The sequence below is a fragment of the Mesoplodon densirostris genome, chromosome 3, assembly GCF_025265405.1.
Source record: "Mesoplodon densirostris isolate mMesDen1 chromosome 3, mMesDen1 primary haplotype, whole genome shotgun sequence".
In the NCBI taxonomy this organism is placed as follows: domain Eukaryota; kingdom Metazoa; phylum Chordata; class Mammalia; order Artiodactyla; family Ziphiidae; genus Mesoplodon; species Mesoplodon densirostris.
The window spans coordinates 120285845-120300504 of NC_082663.1; the positions used below are offsets into that span (position 1 = coordinate 120285845).

The following is a 14660-nucleotide window of genomic DNA, read 5'->3' on the forward strand; positions in this document are numbered from 1 at the left end:
CTTCCCTGACATGTACATCATTCTGCAGACTGACTTTTATTGCCTTGACATGCACGTTGCCAAACATGACCAGTCTTGCAGTTTCTTAGTTCAGAGGACAAATGGGAACTGATTCCTAATCCAAACTTTCAAGAAAGAGAATCTGCCAGATTAAATCAAGAACCCAATGTCTGGGTGAGCATTAAAAAATTGCCTAAACTCATATTTCCTTATTTTCCTTATTCTTGCCCAATCACTGAAGCAGTGTCATATAATACAAATATGGCTTTGGAGGCCCATCCCTATGGCAGTTATCAGAAAGGAAGGACTATAGAGACTGCAAATGTTGTCTACCATAATCCTCTATTAATAGAACATGATGATGACAGTAATAATTATTAATAATTGAGTCACAATGTACCCAGACACTGTGCCTTGTGTGATCTCATTTATTCCTTGAGACAATCTTGCAAGGGATTTATTATCTCTATTTTACATGTGAGGAGCTAAAGACACAGAGAGATTAAGAAACATACCCAAGTTCACATAGTTTGTAAGTGGCAGAGGTAGGATTCAAACCCAAGTGTGTCTAGCTCCAAATCCAAGTGTATCTAGCTCTTATACTCATAGCATGGCTGGCTTGCAAGAATCCACCCAAATCCAAATGCATACATATATACATACATAACAGATTACATAAGCGTATGTGTAAAAAGTTCTTTCCAAAAATAAGCTGGTGCCTTTCAAGTGATTAGGCTATGCAAGTAACATGTGCAGCTAAGGGCCCATTTTCGCTGGCAGCTCTAAGGGTTTTCATTGATTCTAATCAGCCAGCATTTGCTATTTATGAATATTATATAATTCAACTAAAAATCACATTTGTTAAAAAAAAATGCCCAAGTTAAAGCAATTCATTAGAAAGCTAATATTGCCAGATGGCAAGGGGAAAAACATAAAATAGTTCATTGACAAATCTGCAACCCTAATGCCAGTGGTGGTGTGAAGAAACGATGGAGGTGGAAGTGGATTCAGACTACCAAGTGCTGCAGGACGGGAGGCATCTGAAAGGTGAGAACTACTCAATCCAAGCAGCCCCATGAAATCATGCCCTCCTACCCTGCCTCCATTTCAGGGTTTTTTCTTGTTCTCATAGAGCTTTGTAGGTCAGGCTGGTGAGCCCCAAATTAACTTTGAATACATTCTCCCTTTCATCAGTGATGCTGGTTGGTGTATATTCCTAGGCCAGTGGGAAATAGGAACTGTTTACTGATTATTTTTATCTGCATCTGGCCCAGGACTCTCCTTCAAATTCAAAAGAATGTTAAGAACACATCTTTTTAAAAATTTTTTTATTTTATTGAAGTATAATTGATTTACAATGTTGTGTTAGTTTTTGCTGTAGAGCAAAGTAATTCAGATATATGTGTGTATATATATACATATATACACCCATTCTTTTTTATATTCTTCTCCATTCTGGTTTATCATAGGACATTGAATACAGTTCCCTGTGCTACACAGTAGGACCTTGTTGTGTATCCATTCTCTATATAATAGTTTGCATCTGCTAATCCCAAACGTCCAATCCTTCCCTCCCCCACTCCCACTCCCCCTTGGCAACCACAGGTCTGTTCTCTTTGTCTGTGAGTCTATATCTGTTTCGTGGATGAGTTCATTTGTGTTGCATTTTAGATTCCACACATAAGTGATATCATATGATATTTGTCTTTCTCTTTCTGACTTACTTCACTTAGTATGGTAATTCCTAGGTTCATCCATGTTGCTGCAAGTGGCATTATTATAGCTGAGTAATATTCCGTTTTATATATTTACCACATCTTCTTTATCCATTCATCTGTCAATGGACATTTAGGTTGCTTCCATGTCTTGGCTATTGTAAACAGTGCTGCTATGAACATAGGGGTGCATGTATCTTTTCGAATTATAGTTTTGTTCGGATATATGCCCCGGAGCGGGATTGCTGGATCATATGGCGACTGTATTTTTAGTTTTTTTGAGGAACCGCCATGCTGTTTTCCATAGTGGCTGCACCAATTTACATTCCCACCAACAGTGTAGGAGGGAGGAACCCATCTTGTTGACAGAAGAGAGGGAAGGAGTCGCCATGGCTCCACTTCCCAAATGTCCTAACTCCTCTTGTATAATCCCTTCCCTCCAGTACTATGCCTGGCTATTGAGTCATGAGCCACAGTTTTCATGGACTGAGCTGGACAGAGCTTATATCTTCCAGTTACTCTATGGGTGACCTAACCATACTTTTAGTATACCTCTGCACCAGTGATAGGACATTAGAGAGATGCTCCTCTGTGTTCTGCTCTGTCCTTTTGGTACTTTAGAGTTTTAGGACTCAAAATATGTTCTTCAGTATTTGGAGGGAATATGGCATAAAGATGAAGATTATGGTTTAGGATCAGATCTGAATTGAATTCCAACTTCAAACTTACTTGCTGGGTGAGCATAAGCAAATTGCTTAAATTCGTTTTCTTAATTACCCCATCTGTAAATTGGGTATAATTATAACACCTATCTTATCTAGTTGCCATGATAACTAAAGAAGAAAGAGCTGAATATAGTGCTTGACATATAGTATTAATAAATGTCTAATCTTTTTTTAAAAATTATTTATTTGGCTGCATCAGGTCTTAGTTGCGGCATGTGGAAGTTTTCGTTGTGGTGTGCGGGCTCTTCATCGTGGCACACAAGCTTCTCTCTAGTTGTGGTGCTCAGGCTCCAGAGCACATGGGCTCAGTAGTTGCAGCACACGAGCTCTCTAGTTGTGGCACATGGGCTCCAGAGCACGCAGGCTCAGTAGTTGCAACTTGCGGGCTCTCTCGTTGTGGCTCATGGGCTCTAGAGTGCACGGGCTCAATAGTTATGGTGTGCAGGCTCAGTAGTTACGGTGTGCGGGCTCAGTTGCCCCACAGCATGTGGGATCTTAGTTCCCCAACCAGGGATCAAACCTGCGTCCCCTGTATTGCAAGGTGGATTCTTAACCACCGGACCACCAGGGAAGTCCCAAATGTCTAATCTTTTTATTCCTTTTTTTCTGGGATACTTTTGTTTCATGCAGTCTGTGTTGTGGCCTTAGCTGGTAGCATCTTAGCCAGAATTCAGTAGTTCTCATTTCTGAACCCAGATACAGACCCTCTAAGGTTGTCTGGATCATCCTGACATCTGTACAGTCCCGTCACCCCCAGCCGCCCTCCTGGAGATGGCATGAGGAGAATTTATCAGTTCTGCCTGAGAAAAAGGAAAAAAACTGGTTGCTTTCATTCCCAAGTAGAGCCTGCCTTTCACTGATTCTGTTGCCCTTAGTGTTTCATGACGAAAGTGCAGTTGCTTCCAAAAGGCTTCCTAGTGGCGCCTGAGTCTCCTTTCACTTGTGTCTGAGACCTTCTCAGGAACCAGCACCTTCTGACACCAACACCTGCAACAGTGGCAGCCATGGGAATAGAGAGAGGCCTGCTGTGACCGATCCCCCCTCACATGTGTTCTTTGTAGTTGTTTTTCCCCACTGATGAATTCTTTGGCTTTGTCCCCACACTGTTCATTCATTTGCACAGGCCACAGAAGCCTAGGCTAAGATGCCACGCTCTGAAGGGATCAATGGGGACATCACCAGGTGATGTTTCCTGCAGGATAAACAAGTCGGGCATTAAATCTGTTAATCCCAGTTATTGGCCACTTTCTCCAGCCTTGCCTCTGTGTGAGCAGACCTGGACCACAGGCTTCTTATTTCCTTGGCAGCTCAGTGAGACTGAACAGGGAAAGAAAAGGAGCTGAGTAGGGAGTGCACAGCACACAGTTATCCTTCAGATGGAGGAGTGTGCTGGGGGGCTGAGGGCATTAAAGGGCCAGTCATTCGTGCTTACAACTCTTTTAACGTTCTCAGTGTGCAAGCTCTGAACAGGGTTTAATGAGTGCCCTCTTGTGACAGTTCCTAGAGAGAATCCCAAGAGATTATAAAAAGACTGTCCCTGGGCTTCCCTGGTGGTGCAGTGGTTGAGAGTCCACCTGCCGATGCAGGGGACACGGGTTCGTGCCCCAGTCCGGGAGGGTCCCACATGCCGCGGAGCGGCTGGGCCCGTGAGCTATGGCCGCTGAGCCTGTGCGTCCGGAGCCTGTGCTCCGCAACGGGAGAGGCCACAGCGGTGAGGGGCCCGCGTACCGCAAAAAAAAAAAAAAAAAAAAAAAAAAAAAAAAGACTGTCCCTGCCTTCAAGAGAGCTAATCTGGCTTCAGGGCCCCTGGCTGCTTTGCTGTCTTGACTGGTCCTTCCAGGCTCCCCTTTCTACATTTCATGAGATCTCAGGACTTACCTAAGGCAACAGTAAATTAATTTTGGAGTGGGAGATATTCGCTATTTTCAAAAGAGCTCAGAATTCAAAAGAGCTCAGAGCTCAACCAAAGAATTCATCAGTGGAGGAATTCCGAGATGCACAGCACTGCCAAATATAACATTATAGCTTTTCAAGGAACACCCCAGAGGATCTGGGGCTGAAGTGTGAAAGGTTAATTAAGTAGGTGAGGCAACTAAGGCCATGAGGTTTCCTTAGAGAAGCTTAGTTTATTTTTTTATTTTATTTTTTATTTTTTTGGGGGGGCTTTCATTCTTCTGTGTTGTTGCCTGCATTATCTCTGTTTCTTTTTTTATGGGGGTATAGTTGTTTTACAATGTTGTGTTAGTTTCTACTGTACAGTGAAGTAGAGTTTCCTGTGACATACAGCAGGTTCTCATTAGTTATCCATTTTATACATATTAGTTAGTGTATATATGTCAGTCCCAGTCTCCCAATTCAGCCCACCCCCGATTTCCCCCCTTGGTGTCCATACGTTTGTTTTTTACGTCTGTGTCTCTATTTCTGGCTTGCAAACAGGTTCATCTGTATAGAGAAGCTTAATTTAGAGTGACTGCACAGGGGTTCTCAAGGTATGGTTCCCAGAGCCACAATGACAATACCTATCAAATCTGCAATTCTCGGGCTGGGGCCCGGCCATCTGTGTTTTAAGGAGGCCTCCAAGTGATCCTGATGAACCCTAAGGTTATAGAGTTGAGAGTAAATATTCCTGAGATTGTCTGATACCTTTGGAGGCTCAGAAACCATGCAGGGAAGCCATCTGTTTATGATTCTTACAGGAAGCAGGAAGCCCAGCAATTGTATGTTCCTGAGACCATTACATAACTTTTCTGAGTCCCAGTTTCTTTCTCTGTAAAATGGAGATAGTAGTAGTGTCTACCTTACAGTGTTGTTGGCAAGAATTAAATGAGATAATACACACAGCCTGGAGAACACTGTTTAGTAAATCGTAGTTATTTTTATGATTTTTCAGGGTATGAATCTCTCCTTCAACTTCAGAATTTAGGTCTAAGTTGTTCTGAGTAGTCTCTGTGGGAAGGCTTTATTATAGAGCAGATTTTTTTAAAAGCGCCTTTTTGTGTCCTTGGGGGATTGTTTTTGCCCTGGTTTGCTGCATCTCTTTACTCTGTGGAAAACGGACAGTTTATGTGCCCTACTTTTATAGGGAGATTCATGCTCTTATTTGTCTTAGGGATTCCTACCTCCCTGACAAAATCACCTCCCCACGGAGGGGCTCCATGGAGACTCCATGTCTGATTCTCCCCCAGAAAGAAGCCATGATCCTTAAATTTGGGGGAATCCATATCGGAGTTCTGTCAACATGGAGTTTTCCACATCATGAGTGACTGCAGCCTCAGGCCTCGTTTGAGAATTTAGAAAGCATGCTGTTCCACTAACCTGCTCACCCTCAACTTCTGCTGTTGTCATGGCAATGATAGTCCTGGGAGATGTGTGCATATCTTTATCAGGGAAAAAAAAAATAAGATCTGAGATCTATGTGGGTGGAACAGCTCCCTCCCAGCAGTATCCTCCACTCTCACCTTGCATCTCACAGCCCAGGAGTGCCAGCTTGCCTTAGTTGTGTCTAGTAGCCGAGGAAAGTAAGTCCTTGTGTAAGATACACTTTTACCTTCCGGGGGCGTGGAGCTCATCATGTCTGTTGGAGTTCTCTATGTAGCTTATCTTGTGTGTTCTGACCTGGCCTGGAGGGAGGGAGTGAGGTGGTGTGAGAAGGGGAATTAGAATCCTCTACCCAGGAGAAGCCAGGAAGTTTAAGTCTCTGCTGGCTCCATCCGTGACTTTCTTCAACTCTTTCTTAGGAGAACACCCTGCACCTCTATTTTTAATGGTAAATAAAAATAAAATAAAAATCATGTAAATAAAAAACTAGAATGAAGAATTCCTGCTTTTCCTGAAATCAAAAGTTTCTGTTGAATAAATAGATTCTGAGATATTTCTCCCTCTCCACCCTGTATTCCCTGCACCTCTCTCATTTTTCCTACACCCATTCTTCCAGGTTCAGTAGCCCTGGGTAGGATACAGTCAGGGTTGGGGCCGTGGTGCATAGTAAAAGAATTTCTTCTATGTCAGAGACCCACAACAGATCATGTGCCTCCTGAAAATAGAATCCCTTGTGCACTCAGACGTGTGCTCCTGGGCATACATTTTGGAGAGGAGAGTGTAGTGAGGAGAGAGGAGGGGCAGGAACTGTTCTCTTAGGCTGCAGTTTCCTTCAAATCCCACAGATACAGAGAAGCAGCTAATGCAGGGTCAGGAAATGGAGACTCATTACAGTCCCTTTGGTTATCATTGATCCATCTAATGAGCCACTGGAGCAGTACAGCCTGGCCCCTGCAAACTTCATCATGAGAAACAACTTCTGCATATGTCTTAGGAAAATAATACACTTCATTCTTCTTTTGTTTAAGTGTTGCTTGGGACAGGAGAGTTTCTGAATAACCCTCCCTTCTAGCTTTCTCTACACACCGTCCTTTATAGCTGAATTTTTAAGCCCCTTATCGAAAGGGAGATTCAAGTTTCTGTTGGGGAGATCCTAGGGTCTCAAGGACCAAGGAAGGGGCGGGGGGAGTGTGTGTGTCACCAACTCTGCTACCTGACTTGGCTTAAAGACGACAGGCCAGGGCTTCCCTGGTGGCGCAGTGGTTGAGAGTCCGCCTGCCGACGCAGGGGGCACGGGTTCGTGCCCCGGTCCGGAAAGATCCCACATGCCGTGGAGCGGCTGGGCCCGTGAGCCATGGCCACTGGGCCTGCGCGTCCAGAGCCTGTGCTCCGCGGCGGGAGAGGCCGCAACTGTGAGAGGCCTGCGTACCACAAAAAAAAAAAAAAAAAAAAGATGACAGGCCACCTGTGTGTTTGAGAGCTTTGTGGGGAAGCGGAAGTGGCGGGTGAGGGTCAGCAGTTCATTCTGTGGGAAAGAGTGCTTGGATTGTATAGAATTGGTGGGCTTGGAGCGCCTCCCTGGGAGGTGCTTGGACAAGAAAGACCTATTTATGGCCTGGCCTGAGGGCAGAGGGGTAGTGATAACTTGTAATGCCTTTAAGCTTTGCAGCTCCAGCAGGCGTTGCCCTCAGCCTCACTGATTCTAGTAAACTAGAAACGAGAGCTGGTCCCCAGCAACAGCAAGGATCTTTAATGACAAACATTTTCAGAGCAACTCAGTCCAGATTCCAAAAGAACTTGAAAAGTTCTTTTTCTCAGAGGCAGTCAGCTTTGCAGTTGAGTAGGTCATTGCCTAACCTGGAGAAATATATTCGGGTCAAGCACTGGCTGGAGACCAGGGGCCTCTAGGGGAGGGTCATAAGAGAGTTCAGTCAGTGCCAGGAGGCCTGGAAACGAGCCTGTGGGTTGGAGAGGAGCCTCTCTCTGCCTCAGCACTTGGAGCTTGTTACCCACAGTTATAGAAAGGACAGGGAGCAGAGATGGATGCTGTTCCACTCTCATCTCAGTGAGACCAAGAGCTTCCTCAGCAGTACGCTGCCTGGAAAGGTCTAACTCCAAGGCTAGGTGAAGGATGGGAGAAGGCAGTCCTGAGGACGGCAGTACCAAAGGAAATAAAGGGACAAAAAGGATGTTTTTGCGTAGTATTAAAATAGGAATGGAGAGCTTTGTAGAAGTCAGACTCAAGAGGTTAACTACAGAAGGTTAGGGTGTGAAAAGGTAACTTTCAGGAACCAAATTTGCATCCACAAGACAACAGGAATGTTGAGAAGTCTATTGTTGCTAGAGTCGTGTCCCTGGGCTGCTGAATCCCAAGCAGAGTACCCTAAGCCTCCAGATTATAGCTGCGATTGCATGTGAAAAACAACCAAACAAACTTTAAAAAGAAGGAAAGCCTGTCCTGTACAGAAAGTCTGAACAAACAAGTTTGTTGTTGATGGTCCAAGAAAGCCTGCCAGCTTGGGTTTACTTCCAACATTGGCCCGGTCCCGTGTCCAGAACTGTTGCTCTAGGTGACATCGTGGGCCAAGCTGAGTAGTGAGATGACATTCCCCAAGTCACCTCTCTTATTTTCTTTGACTCTGTGTCGTAGATACTGTCTTACCCAAGCACACATATGTCATATGTCTGTTTCCATAGTCACCTGTGTCACCCAAAGGTCTGTGACAAAGCTAGAAGCTTCAGCCAGTGTAAATGACTTACGTTAGATGCACACCAAGCTCCATGTCAGAGTTTTGGGGGGAGAAGGGCATCACCAGATGTGTAAACAGCCCTGAGGTGGTTGCCCTTGAGCCTGAGGCTGGCTGTGTGTGTGATGATGAGCAAGGAATATTAGAAGTTAGCAGAAGTTCCCTTCTCTCAGCTAATGCCTATCAGTAGGGAGGTGTGTGTGTCAGTTGGAGGGTCTTTGTCGTTGAAGTTTCAGTTTTTGAATCCTGTGCTGTTGCCCCCCTGGGTATGAGAAATAGTATTTTAGAACAAGAGAAAGGAAGACTATATAATAGCTTTTATTTATGGAGAACTGTGATAAGGACTTTACATCTATTGCGTCCTTAAACAAGAGAGAAGTGATTATTATTCCCATGTTCTAGATTAGGAAAATTGAGGCTCACAGGAATTAAATGACTTCCTTACAGTCATCCTTCCTTACATCGAGTAGGTGGTTTTTGCTCACTGTTATATTCCCAGTGTTGAGGCAACTGTCTAGTACATGATGGTGCTTAATAAATATTTGTTGAACTCATCAGGGAATAGCAATGGCTGAGGCAATATTTGAACCCATGTCTGCCTGCTGCTGAACCCTATGCATTTAAATAACACAGTACTGTTACTTTGTCCCACTTGCCAGGTGAAGCGAATAGTTGGGTAACTAGGAAAAGACTATTCACTGTCTGAGTTGCAGGCCGACTGTAGGGATCTGTAGTACTTTCCCATTCCTGCTGTAATCAGTTTCCGCAAACTTTGTGACTTAAAACCATACAGATTTATTATGTTACAGTTCTAGAGGTCAGAAGTACAAAATGGGTTTTACTGCAGCTAAAATGTAGGTAGGTTCCTGCCACTATGTAACAAGGATCCACTTTCCTTCAGTTTCCAGTAACATGTTCCTCATTTTCATCTGAGCCCTCCCTGGCAGCACCTTTAATGTCCATATTTCTACAACAGTCTGTTCATGACAAGTTAGGTATTCCCCAAGACAATATATGTTTTCTCTACCATACTCCTCACTTCTGAGTCCTCTCTGGCAGAGTCATTAATAACCATATTTCTACTAACAGTCTTTTCAAGGTAATCCAGGCAATTTCTTCATGCTCCTCAAAGCCCTCCAGTCTCTGCCCACTGCCCAATTCCAAAGCCACTTTTACATTTTTACTTATTTGTAACAGCAACACCCCACTTCCAGATACCAAAATCTGTATTAGTTTCTAGGGCTGCCATAACGAATGACCACAAACTGGGTGATTTAAAACAATACAAATTTATTACCTTATAGTTCTGGAAACCAGAAGTCCAAAATGGGTTTCGCTGGGTTAAAAATCAGCATATTGGGACTTCCCTGGTGGCGCAGTGGTTAAGAATCCGCCTGCCAATGCAGGGGACACGGGTTCAAGCCCTGGTCCGGGAAGATCCCACATGCCACGGAGCAAGTAAGCCCGTGTGCCACAACTACTGAGCCTGCGCTCTAGAGCCTGCGAGCCACAATTGCTGAGGTCCGCGTGCCTAGAGCCCGAGCTCTGCTACAAGAGAAGCCACCGCAATGAGAAGCCTGTGCACCACAATTAAGAGTAGCCCCCGCTCACTGCAACTAGGGAAAGCCCGCATGTAGCAAAGAAGACCCACCCAAAAAGCAGCCAAAAAAAAAAAAAATCAGTGTGTTGGAAGGGCTGCATTCCTTCTGGAGGCTCTAGGGGAGGACCTTTTTCCTTGTCTTTTCCAGCTCTCAGGCTGCCTTCATTTCTGGGCTCAGTGGCTCCTTGATCCATCTTCAAAGCCATCTACGTAGCATCTGCAAATCTCACTCTGACTCCCCTGCCTCCCTCTTTCCCTCGTAAGGACCCTTGCGATTACATTGGGCCCACCTAGATAATCCAGGATTATCACTCTAGCACAAGATCCTTAATTTAATCACATCTGCAAAGTCTTTTTTTACCATGTGACATAACATATTCACAGGTTTCAGGAGTTAGGACGTGGGCATCTCTGGGGCACCATTATCCTGCCTACCTCAGAGTCATTTATGTGCAGGCAGCAGTGGCTGTGTGTATCTGTGTGTAAATTTCAGTAGAGATGAAGGTAAAATAAGGTGCATATTAGGACCCTGAAGAGGGTGTACTAGTGTGGACTAGTCTTTAAAAGCCTTTTAAAAGCTATTAATTGCCAGAAGTTTGCTGGAGACATATTCATCACCCCCTTTCTCTCCAGACCTTAGTTAATTAGGAATTGATGCATGGGGCCACCTGAGGAAATCAAAGTTCAGAATCAGGCTTATTATTGGTAAAGAAGTTCTGGAGAATACCACAGGGGCTCTAGCTCCCAAATGCAAGGGAAGAAAATCAAGAATGGCAGACCTCTCCCTTAGTGAGGAAGGGGAACTGTCCTGGTTCCATTGGCTGAGCTAGAGCAGAGAAAGAGAGTTAATTAGGTAAGAGGTATGTCATGAAAGAACAGTAACTGTTGATGCTAATTTGGCACAATCAGGAAACACAATCCAGGGAATTCCCTGGCAGTCCAGTGGTTAGGACTCCACGCTTCAAATGCAGGGGTGGGATGGGGGGCGGGTTTGATCCCCGGAACTAAGATCCCACATGCCATGTGGCGCAACCAAAAAATTAAAAAAAAATTTAAATTAAAATAAATAAACGAATAAAGGGCATGGTAGCTAGCAGAAAAATCAGTCACTATTTCTAAATCTCACTTTTCCTCAGGGATGCCTCCTGTGTCAGGGGCAGAGTGGTTGTAGGCCAATTCTATGGATGCACATTCATTCAGGATTTGTTTGTTTTTTAGGAGCATTTTGCATAACAAACCTATTCTCACACTAGCTACCTCCTCGAAATCCTAACAGGCTAAGCAATTCCAAAGCCTAGAGCATCTCAGCACCCTCAGCAGCTCTGACTGGAAACTAAATCACCCTCTTGCCTCTGACAGTGACTAGCCATGAGACCCATGGAAGGTTCTCCTTGGAGGCCAGCATCCCCTAGAGGCTCCTTGTGTCACTAAGATGTCGATCCGACTGCTGTCCCTCAATCTGCAGCCAGTGGGGTTGTGTTTAGTCAATGATCAGTGTCATGTCAATTTCCTTCTGTTGGACCAAGTATAAATTGATTCTAAATATCTGCCTTGGGGAAATTTCTGTAGGGAAGATGAGCTTTTCAGTGTGCTCTCTCTAATTCTGGGCACTTAGAGATATAAATTAGTTTCCTTGGTCTTTTCTCACTCAGGGTCACAACCTTGCCTCCAAGATACTAGCCTTCTAAATGGTTGTGATTTGAAGGGCACTAGGAAGATCCTCACAAAACTCACCTAACAGGCAGGTCCCTAGAACTTTACCATTAACCACCACCACTAGAAGCATTCTCTTTTAAAATACCCCTTCATTCATTCATTCATTCATTCATTCATATCCTCTCTCTTCCTCCCTCCTTCCCTCTCCCTCTCTCTCTCTCTCTCTCACACACGCACACACATACACACACATAAAATATTAGACTATCCTGTCCAAGGGTACTCTCCTTGGCTTGGCTTCAGTGTAGAATTTGGTTGGAACTTCCTATAGTCATTAAACAAACATTTGTTAAGTACCTACTTATAGCCAGTCTTTGTTCTAGGTGATGCGAATACGATACTAAATATAACACAGTCCTGTCCTCATCATCTAGTGGGGGAGACAGAAATGTAAAGAAATAAGATGGAAATATTGCAGTGTCAGGACCGTAATAGTGCCGTGTATAGGCAGGTCCAATAAGGAAGCTTGTCGGTCCAGAATGGGACCCAGAGTCTATCTATGTGGTAATCCATACAAACCCCATGTAAATATGGTCAGCTGGTTCATCTTTCCTGATAAGGACCTCTTAATTGTTTTCACAGGGCCCAAACCCTCCCTCAGCAACCATGAATGTTAGATATTGTGGGAGCCCAGAAGATGGAATTGGGAATTTAGGGGACCAGATCAAAGAGTATGTGACATTCAATACTGGGTATTGAAGGATGGTACATAGAATGCGGGAAGAAAGAGAGTTCCAGACAAAGGGAACAATACATGCGCGTGTGTGAGCCTTAAACCCAGAAGGCATAATCTGGGTGAACAGAATGAGTGCATTTGATGGGCGGGGTAGGGTGGAGGACTGTTGGGAAATGAGATCAGAAAGGTAGACTGGAGTCAGATTTTGTTGGGCTTTAACAATCCTGCTAAAGAATTAGGACTTTCATTCAGTTGCTGGCAGTGGAGAGCCACCAGGTTTGTTTGATTGTTTGTTTGTTTTTAAGAAAGGAGCCTCTATTGAGCCTCCTTAGCTCTACTGAATCTGCAAAAATCATCCTGTAATGTGTCAAGGCAAATTCATAAGCTATCAACCTAGTGTTTTCCTCCACCTAAATCAGGGATTAGAAACTTTGAGTGTCTAGACATGTGGGACCAAGAGGGTGATGAGGGCTTCCCTGGTGGTGCAGTGGTTGAGAGTCCACCTGCCGATGCAGGGGACGCGGGTTCGTGCCCCGGTCCGGGAAGATCCCACATGCCGCGGAGCGGCTGGGCCTGTGAGCCATGGCCGCTGAGCCTGCGCGTCTGGAGCCTGTGCTCCTCACGGGAGAGGCCACAACAGTGAGAGGCCCGCGTACCGCAAAAAAAAAAAAAAAAAAAGGAGGGTGATGAATGCAGCATTTTTGTAAAAAGGCGTGGCCTTGGAAATGTTCTTAGGTAACTCTGCTGGACTTGGTTTGATCGTGTCTAAGAAAATGTGGAGCCTGAAGGGAAGGCTTGTTTAAATTTTGCCTGTGTTAGCTTTTTAAGGGAGGTAGCATGGCATTGCACAGTGCCTCAGCTCCCTGTGGTACAACTTCATCATTGTGCCTCAGTTTTATTAATGTGTAAAAAAGGAAAGACTGTAGGCTGCTGTAAGGATTAAGTGAGATGATGCCTGTGAAATGCTTAGCACAGTGCTTAGCTCATGTTACTATTTTCTCAGTTTAATACACCTGGCACTTAGCACAATACCTGGCACACAGTAAATAGGATTCACAACGTCTTTGCTAGATGAAATGGAATGGTCTTAGGGTGCACAGAGTCGGAGGGTGGTGGTGGTGGAGAGGGTTCTCCCCAACGACACTCATTCTCCTGCCCTCCTCCCTGCAGTATTCTGACAGCACCTCCATTTTACACCCTCAGTGCAGAGATATCAAGGTTTATCTAGAAATGGTTGCTCAAGGCTGCAAAGTGACACAGCAACGGAGAGCCTGGGATTACTTCTAAATCTTAAGAAGAGCAGATTGTGACAAAGTACGGGGTCGGGGGGAAGACAGAGAAGAGAAAATGTGAAAACCTAACGAAAACCAGACTCAGTGTTCTCACTGAGTGACATGGTGATGCCTCACCCAGTTTCAGGTGGGACAGGCAGGGTGAGACCACTGTGAAGAGTCACTGTCAGGTTGCGGTGCTGAAGGAGGAGCCCGGCGGTGGGCTCTGGGGTCCAGGCAAGGCTGTTGCATGGGGCCCAGCACTTGGAAAATGCCCTGTTTGGTGTAATACTATGCTCTCGCCGCCTTGAAGTTCTTAATCATTTTTTTACAAGGGGTCCCCCATTTTCATTTTGCAGTGGACCCTGCAAATTATGTAGCTGGTCATGGGTCCACGCTACCTGGGGCAGTGACATTTTGCCTCAGCTAGTTGTTTTTTTTTTTTTTTTTTTTTTGCGGTACATGGGCCTCTCACTGTTGTGGCCTCTCCCGTTGCGGAGCACAGGCTCCGGACGCGCAGGCCCAGTGGGCATGGCTCACGGGCCCAGCCGCTCCGTGGCATGTGGGATCTTCCCGGACCGGGGCACGAACCCATGTCCCCTGCATCGGCAGGTGGACTCTCAACCACTGCGCCACCAGGGAAGCCCTTGAGCTAGTTTTTGAATTTGCAGCTGATTAAGCAAGTAGGCTGGGCTAGTATTCTTTTTAATCTCTCTGTCTCTAATTCTAAACGGACAAAAATCATAACAAATTAAATCTGTAAAGACTAAAATAAAATGAGTAGGGGACTTCCCTGGCAGTCCAGTGGTTAAGACTCCACACTTCCACTGCAGAGGGCATGGGTTTGATTCCTGGTCAGGGAACTAAGATCCCACACGCCGCGTGGCATGGC

The 14660-nt window shown here is 45.1% G+C and overlaps 1 protein-coding gene across 2 annotated transcripts in view; it reads left to right on the forward strand.

Moving 5' to 3' along the window:
• The window catches only part of LOC132486385 (protocadherin alpha-C2), a 97375-nt gene that overhangs the window by 70536 nt on the left and 12179 nt on the right, over positions 1-14660 (forward strand). The window lies entirely within an intron of this gene.